This window comes from Cheilinus undulatus, linkage group 8 (assembly GCF_018320785.1).
Source record: "Cheilinus undulatus linkage group 8, ASM1832078v1, whole genome shotgun sequence".
NCBI lineage: Eukaryota > Metazoa > Chordata > Actinopteri > Labriformes > Labridae > Cheilinus > Cheilinus undulatus.
In genome coordinates, this window is record NC_054872.1 from 19,408,067 (window position 1) to 19,416,777 (window position 8,711).

General features: G+C 36.8%; 1 protein-coding gene across 5 annotated transcripts in view; it reads right to left on the reverse strand.

Moving 5' to 3' along the window:
• The window catches only part of adcy2a (adenylate cyclase 2a), a 133,637-nt gene extending 126,861 nt beyond the window's left edge, over positions 1 to 6,776 (reverse strand). For all 5 annotated transcript variants that reach the window (XM_041793298.1, XM_041793299.1, XM_041793300.1 and 2 more), the window contains exon 1: positions 6,662 to 6,776. The gene's annotated coding sequence lies outside the window, so the exon portion shown is untranslated. The remainder of the gene's footprint in view (positions 1 to 6,661) is intronic.
• Positions 6,777 to 8,711: the final 1,935 nt, after the last annotated feature.

The following is an 8,711-nucleotide window of genomic DNA, read 5'->3' on the forward strand; positions in this document are numbered from 1 at the left end:
TCAGTAGGCAGCTGCACTGGCACATTACTTACATTTCAGCACAAATCTCCCCTACTGACTATGGTTTTACTTAAACCGAGCTAATTTGATTTATCTTTTTTTACCCCTACTTTGGAAACCACTGAATTAGATTTAGATTCTGACTTAGATTCTTATTTGTTGTAATGATAAATATAGAGTGTTGGTTTTGCAATTCAGTAACCTGTTACTTAGTTCCTTTTGAAAAAAACTAAACCATTAATAGAAAAAATATCCTGCTTCCTTTTCCTGTTGTCCCACAGGAATAAAAAGAAGCATATTCACAATTTCTCCTTTCTGTTGTTTTTTCCTACTTGTCAGCATGCAACTGCATACCGGCAGAAGGTAAATACAGCAAGGTGGCAGAGAGGACAGCTTTTTTCTTGTTTTTTGATAATTTTTGGAAGAAAGGGACAATGACAATATTATAGTAGAATGTAAGTTCAAGAGCCTATGTCTTGTTTTCATTGAAGCAGGTGTCCCTAACACTGTATGCCTCTTCTCTGTCAGATTGTCAGCATAATAAAGAGCTGTAAAGGTTATATCATGTCTGTTTTCCCAGTCATTAGGTTGAACATATATAAATTATGTATGTTAATTGGTCTGTGGAATGACAATAGAGTAAACCCATTCAAAGGCAGAGGTACAGTTGCCCATTTGCTATGTCTATACATTATAACACAACCCCAATTCCAAAAAAAGTCTGGGTGCTGTAAAATGTAACTTAAAACAGAATGCAATAATTTGCAAATCTCATAAATCCATAATTTATTCATAGAGCAACATATGCTCCGATTCAGACCATATCTCCTGCAGGGAAGGCCTTCTTTATTTCAATGAGACGATGTTACTGAACTAGCCTTCCTGCAGCCCAGATCTTTCAGCAACAGAAAACATTTGGCACATCATAAAACGAAAAATCAAACAAGAATGGAACAGCAATCCTCTCCAAAAACTTCAGTAACTGATCTCATTTCCAAGATGTTTCCAGACTAATGGTAATGTAAGCATGGCCCTGTCCCTACTATTTTGAGATGTGTTGCTGCCAACAAATTTAAAATGAGTTATGTCAACATCCGATATGTTGTTTATGTTCTATTGTAAATAAAGTCAAGATTTAAGAGATTTGTTGCATTGTGTTCCGTTTTTATTTAAATTACACAACGTGCCCCTTTTCTTTTTGGAACTGGGGTGGTAAAAATGTTATTCTGAAAGTGCTTTTCCTAAAGGAACCATAAGATGTAGCTTAGTTGATTAGCAGCATTGGGGGACACACATTAAACATACTCAGTAAAAGCAGGGGTTCCCAAACTTTAAGCCTTTGACCCCCAAAATATCAGTGCCAGGGACTAAAGACCCCCCACTGTCCAGTTTGCACTACCATGCACACTTTTCAGTAGGCAGCTGCACTGGCACATTACTTAAATTTCAGCCAAATCTTTATTAAGTCAAGAGTTCCTTTAAAAACTAAAACTATAATGCAGGTTGTTGCAAATTTCGGTTAGCTTTTTTGAGGAATTTATGTCAGATATCAGTATGAAACTGTTAGCAATTTTGAATATTATATGATTGCTAAATAAAACATAAATTTTTGCATTTTTACAAGGGGATAATGAAATGTGATGTTGTTTGCTCACTTAAGAGCCAAGATGACAAGAGCAGTTTCAAAAAAAAAAAAAACTCTGAGGGAGGCAAAAAGCCATGAGATGAATGCAAACACGGTGGTGCACACAAGAGGTAGGGAAGCAGCTGGCAGATATTGACCTATTCAGGGTTAAGTGGAGGTCAAGACAAACAAGCACGCACTCTTTATAGACAGTGTTTTTATGTACAACTCCCACACATTGGACTGTACATAAGTGCTCACAAAAACACATACTGCTGTTCCACTTGCAATGATTGCCCTACAGCCTTGAGTTGTCAGTGTACTGCCTCAAGCTAAAGCTATAGCAGGCTAAAATGGACTATATTCTCATTTAAGAGGCAGGGTAGTAGGAAAAATCAATGTATTCCTCTCTATAACTGTTGTTTTCTTCATTGTCAAGTCAATTTGTCTGCACTCTCTGCAGGGGACGCTCCACTGCAAGGAACCCCTTTAAGCAACATCCTGTGATGCACTTCCAATGGTTTTCTCATTACCAAAAAGCAAAGGGGGTCACTTACTTTTCCAAGAAAAACTCACACGTCAGCAGTTCTTTATTGACGAGGGACACAATCAGGATGACAGGGGAGTTTCCTTTATCTGAATGTATTTCCTCAGACTATTTTTTGTGCTTGCTAGTAGAAGTTACATTAATCATTACTCTGCAAAAAGGCAAATCATTAAAATTCTAGTATTTTAAGCTCAGAAGCATGCACCATCTAAGAATGATATGTTGATGGTTCTTAAGAGAACCATGGGATAAATTTTTACTTTCATCTAGGAAAGCTTCCATACAAAGCATTTGGGAAAGGCAAGATTTTAAAAAAATCTTAGAAGATGATTGGCCATACATTCAGTCTATTAAATTCATTAAGGGCCGTTCAGAGCTACAAGACAAAATGAGGTAGCTTAGGCATGAGCAGCCTCAGTAACCTGAGCTCGACAAGCAGACACTGCTTTAGTTTATGAACAGCAGATCTTGTTGGTGGATATAACTCATGCCACAGCTGGTCGGGAGAAGAGCAAAAACATCTTCTGTGCCAACAAAAGCTCTCAGTATGGCTTTCAGTAAGACAAAATTGTTGGTACCCTTCCATAAAACACAGAAAACCCACAATGGTCAGTGAAATAACTAATAATAGTACTATAAAAATTTAATGAAAATTAACTATGAAAATCAGACATTGCCTTTGATTTTGGTTCAGCAGAGTCATTTTAAAAAAACAAACTAATAAAACTTTCCTGGACACTGATGGCACCACTATAAAGACTGAAAATAATTTGACCATAGGGTCATGTTAAACTAAGGATTGTCTTGTAATTAGTATCACAGGTGTCTTCAAACTTGTAATCAGTCAGTCTGCCTATTTAAAGGGTGAAAAGTAGTCACTGTGCCGTTTTTAGTGTTGTCACAATACCAAAATTTTAACTTCAACACCGATACCAGGTGTACTAAAATGAAACTTGAAACTGAAACGATACTAGTGCAATACTCAAGCTACCTAACCCGCTAGCTTGCGTGCTCACCTATCATGTTTTGCACTCTTTAGTGAGCTCTGGATGTTTGTCATTGAGGTGCCTGGTGAGGTTTGAAGTGTTTCCTTCCTTGCACAACACTGTTTTGTAGCATCTTTTGCACACATGCTTGGATAGGTCAGGCACGTCTTTCTGACCTGTTTTCCTTGCTCACAGTGCCGTCTCGCAAGGATGCATATAAAAATGTAATCCTCTGTCCTAAATGTGCTCTGTCAGTCATGTCAGAGCCACATATGATGTGCAAAGAGGTACAGAACAGCAGAGAATTCTAATACCAGACCATTTGAAAAAAAAAAAAATATACCAAGTATCATGGTGTGCACTATACTGAACATGGACCACAAAAAGCTAAGAAGACAGTTGCCCCAGGGGATTAGAAAGCAAATTATAGACTAGAATGTTAAAGGTGAAGGCTGTAAGACCATCTCCAAGAAGCTTGCTGTTCCTGTGACAACAGCCGCACATATTATTCAGAAGTTTGAGGTCCACAGGGCTGTAGCCAACCTCCCTGGATGTGGATGCAAGAGAAACTTGACAACAAATTGAAGGGATGGATAATACTAACAGTAGCCAAAGAGCTCAGAACAACCTCCAAAGAGACTAGAGGTGAACTCCAAGGTCAAGGTACATCAGTGTAAGAATGCACCATCCATCGCCAAAGTGGCAACAAGCCACAAAGCTTCTCGAAGAACATCCACAGATGCAAGAAAAAAGCATATAGAGAAAAGACCACTGTACATCCTGGGAAACATGGAGGAGGCTCGGGTGTGTTCTGGGGATACTTTAACGCATCTGGCACAGGGTATCTTGATATGTCCTGATTGATATTAAACAGGGACGACTTCATCGGGCTAGAGATCAATTTATCACAGGTGTATTTATTCAAGAACAAAAACAGTCAAGAACATTCAGAAACAGAGAGAGAGGGGATGACAATTAGGGATGGGACAGATTCCGATCCAATATTGGTATCGGGTCCGATATAGACGTAATTAATAGATCGGATATCTGACTGACGGTGCCGATCCACGTGACCGATCCAAATCCATCCTACAGTTTGGGGTAGACCATGGATGCACCACAGTCTAACACGAGACAGTCTGTGTCTAACTGAGCTAGTATTAGTTAGGATGTTCTTAGCGGTATAATTACCTAGTCAATTAAATGTAAATCTATATTTAGAAGAGTCAAAACAAGTCAAAACCTTAAAGTTGCTTCTGCAACAATCCTACTTGAGTTATGCTGTTTAGGGTAAGCATTGTTGTTTGTAACTTATACTCAGTTGTTGTCTTTTTGGACAATGTTGATATTTATTTTTTAGTAGTAGTTCAAATAAATTCGTTTGGAATACATTTAAATTCAATTCTTTTATTTTCTGTTTTGCTTTCTAATAAAAGGAGCTGGTCGGTTTACTACAGCCTCATGTAACCTCACACATTATACCAACAACAATAATAACTGTGTGTATACAGTGTTTAACAAATTTATTAGACCACCACCCAAAGTAAGGTTTATGCCACAGCTGCCCTAAATTAACAGCATTGGTAATTACCAAAATCATTTTTTATGTTTCTGCAATGGTTAATACACCAATATGTAGAAGCTCTTTAACCCAAATGATATATTTAATGCTAAAATATAATTATTATTATTATCCATGAATTTTCAAATTTACTGATTTACAAAAAACTGAAAAAATGGTAAAGGACATTAATATTTCTTGATCAGTATGTCAAATTATAGTTATTTACTTGCATTCCTGAACAGAAAAATGAGTTTTAGTGGTTGAATGTTATGCTTGATTAATTTCTGACTTCTCAGAGAAGCCCAGTGAGCCAGCTCAAATTTGGGTATAAAAAGGTGAATTCAGTTTGAAATTCCTCATTCCTGTTCAAAATGGTAAAACGTGGAGAGCTCACTGAGAATGAAACAGTCTGCATTTTAGCACTTCATGATGCTGGATGGTCTCTTAGACAAATATGACAGGTGGTCTAAAAAATTAGTTAAGCACTGTATAAATATCAGAATCAGTATCGGCACATATTTATTGGAATCGGATCAGAACTGAAGAAAAGTGGATTGGTGCATCCCTAATGACAATGCTTCGGCAACATGTAGACTAAATACTCACATTAAGAGGAATTAAGAAAAGAGACAATTCAATGTTTAGACAGCTGCTTTGATTTTACTGTTTTCAATACTATTTTGACCCATTGTTCTCCTGTAGCAGCAGACACACAGAGCTCAGCTCTGTCCATTCAAATCTCCTTATGATTTCAAATTAGTTTTGATCTGTGCTTCTTGGGGAATTTTGATATTTGGATTTTACTCTTATCCGGATCAATAATGCCAAGGAAGTTAAAAGTACAAGGGCAAAAATGTATGTACCAGTAAAAACTCATTTTAATATTAGTGTTCTAATTAAGGGTCAAAGTGAGACACCTTGGCATGTGTGTGATGAAAACTTTCTTAAACATAATTTCAGAAGTTTTGCACAGGAGGCCTAGCATTTAGTCTCTTTTATAAATAAGCTCATATACATTTATATTGTTATGATATTATCTTGTTTCCTCCTTTTTTCTAATTTTTGTTAAAGCAAAAAGTTATTTTGATTCCATAATCAGTTTGTTCTGTATTTTAATAAATCCACACTGAATTGAATCGTAGCTTATGAATCGAGATTCTAATCTAATCATCTTGAGAAGGAGACATTCACAACCCTAATCCCTACAAAACAATACACTTTATTACACTCAAATGTCAAATTAAGGGCAAAAACACGAAACTCAAACATTCATTCATATCTACTGCAAGCTGTCTTCAAAGCACAGTGATGAAACTGTGTTCATTACACAGACTCAACACAGACAGATTCAGACACAAGCTCTGTGCTAATTACCTAATTGCACCCACCTGGGTAACATGACTCTAATATACAAAAATTATCTAAAGTGATAAATTACACTGCGTTTCAGTGTAATACCAGTGAATGTGTTAAATAAATGTACAGCATGACATGACAGAACCTCTTTTATATGCTGCCTGCTTTGCCATTTAAATGAATGTGACAGCTACATCTACACTGAAACTACTGTGCATTAAATGAACAAATAGCCTAAATATCTTACCTATCCATGACTAATATTGTCCATGGCTCCCAAGTTATTTAAAACTAATAGCACTGTGTATATTCCCCGTGTATTATTAACTTATGGAGCTCACTTGTCTTTTTAGTGTCTTAGGAATATTTAAGAATAGGCTAACTTGTTATGATAACAAACAGCTAAATTGTTAGCTTAAACGCGAGGTAAGCTAGCGTCAGTTATTTGATTAAAACGCACAAAAACTGAGAAGTAGAACAGCACACTATAATATATGAAGAGCAGTATGCTGGAACATAAAAATATCAACATGTTAAATGAAATAGTTTCTCAATAATATATAATGGACGTTTGAAATTCTTACCTGAGCTCTGTCCGTCGTGTTTCTTTCAAGTTGTGTCAACACCCGCAGACTCTTAACGTTCAGAGGGCAGCCTCCTCTCTTAAGCCCTAAACAAAGTTTGAAAGCCCAGCAGCCTGCTTTCAATGCCCTTTACTGTGAAGCTGAAGTTACTTGATAGGACCTGCTGATTTATTTTCTAAAACTGTCCAGCAGAGGGCGGGCTCACCTGGACACAAAGCTGAACTTTGAACTAAAGTTAAAGAGAGACAATAAGGCATATGTAGGCATAATGTAGGCATGACTTATTTTCCTAAACAAGCAAGGTAATACATCACGCTTTGAGTCATATGGAGCAAATAGCTATTAAAATAATAAATAACCCAGCATACATTTTCATGAATTATACAGGATTCCCATGTCCTTTATGAGTTTGGCATCCTATAAACGCAAGAACCACAGGGTTTGCTCAGGACAAAGACTATATCTATATTCCTCCTATTTTGATGTTATAAATCAATTATGGTCAATATAACTTGGCTTTAAAAAAAATCTCAGATTTCTACAAAGTCATGCAAATTTAATTAAAATATGTAAGGTAAAATAAGTGACTGCATAAATATTCACCCCCTTTAAGTAGTCAGTATTTAGTAGAAGCACCTTCTGCTGCAATCACAGCATTGAGTCTGCGTTGATAGGTCTCAGTCAGGCTTGCACATCTGAACACTGCAATTTGACTCCATTCTTCTCTGCAAAACTGCTCAAGCTCAGTTAGGTTGCACAGGGATCGGGAAGAACAGTCCTTTTATAGTCCAGCCAAAAATTCCCTAATGGATTGAGGTCTGGGCTGATCACGATCAACCATGACTGATCAATAAAATCAATAAAGGATACAACATCCAATGAGGTGAATGCTTTTTATGGGCACTGTAATTCATAGGCCAATTTTTGAAATTAAAATTCTCATTTCGTGGTTTTAGAACCGCTTTTCGTATCCCTAAATCAAACCTTTAACTTAACCTCATTTCTATACTTATAGCATGTCTAACCTTTAGAGAGAGGTCAACACTTTGTTTAAAAAAGGCGATTTTATTCTCAGACAAACAGAAATTTCATCATGCTAAATTTCTTACTCTTCAAAGTCTTAATTTAATTTGCATGAGCCTTAAAAGAAACTCACTCCAAAGGAGGTAGTTAGTTGTGTCTCTTACCTCTCACCACCTATTCATTGAACTACAGTAGGTCTTATGACTAAACTAAACTCAAAATCTTTCATTTATTATCTTCTCATCAAATTTCCTTGACATAACTCATCTACATGTGCACAGCAGGAGCCTTAAACCTAACAAGGCACTCACTGACCTTCTCCTTTTCTTTTATTTCTAACACCTGTGGTTCCCTGATAGGATCTAACCAATTAGGTTTCCCGTTTTGCCTCATCAGTAAAAGGTCTCTGAATGAGAGAGAGGGAGAGGAAGAGAAGACTTCCAATTTGCATGTAACATCTCAATTATATCTCATTCACTATGGTAAGATATGCAAGGTGCAAGTATTTAAAATCAAAACTGATGAAGAAAGAATCAAAGAAGCTTTAAATTAGAAGGAGAGATTGTTTTTTTCTCTTGGCTGCCATGATTTTCACACTGCTTCTCTCTGAAAATGACTTCAATTATTCACAGTTTCTCAAAGCTGTCATTTCAGAAAGTGTGACACATTCTGCCTTAACCTTGATCCACCTTTTATCTGCTAATATGCTCTAACAACTAATCAGAGGTTCAATTTTCTTCCAGTTCAGCCCCCCACTGAGGATTGATTACACCAGCAGGTGTGGCAGGGCAAAGCTTAGCATTGATATGAATCATAATAAACAAATATTAATACATGGCAGTAAGAAAATGAATAAAAAACGAGTGAGGGAATGTGTGCACTTCATTGCCTCTGACACCCTGAAATACTGAGAGGTTGTTTTGACAGCCTGAAGTACCTGCTCCTCTCTGTTTATGTATGTGTTTGTGTGCAAGTTGGTGTGTCTTGACAGAATGAGAACAGCTGGAGTGTTGTCATGGGACTTTCT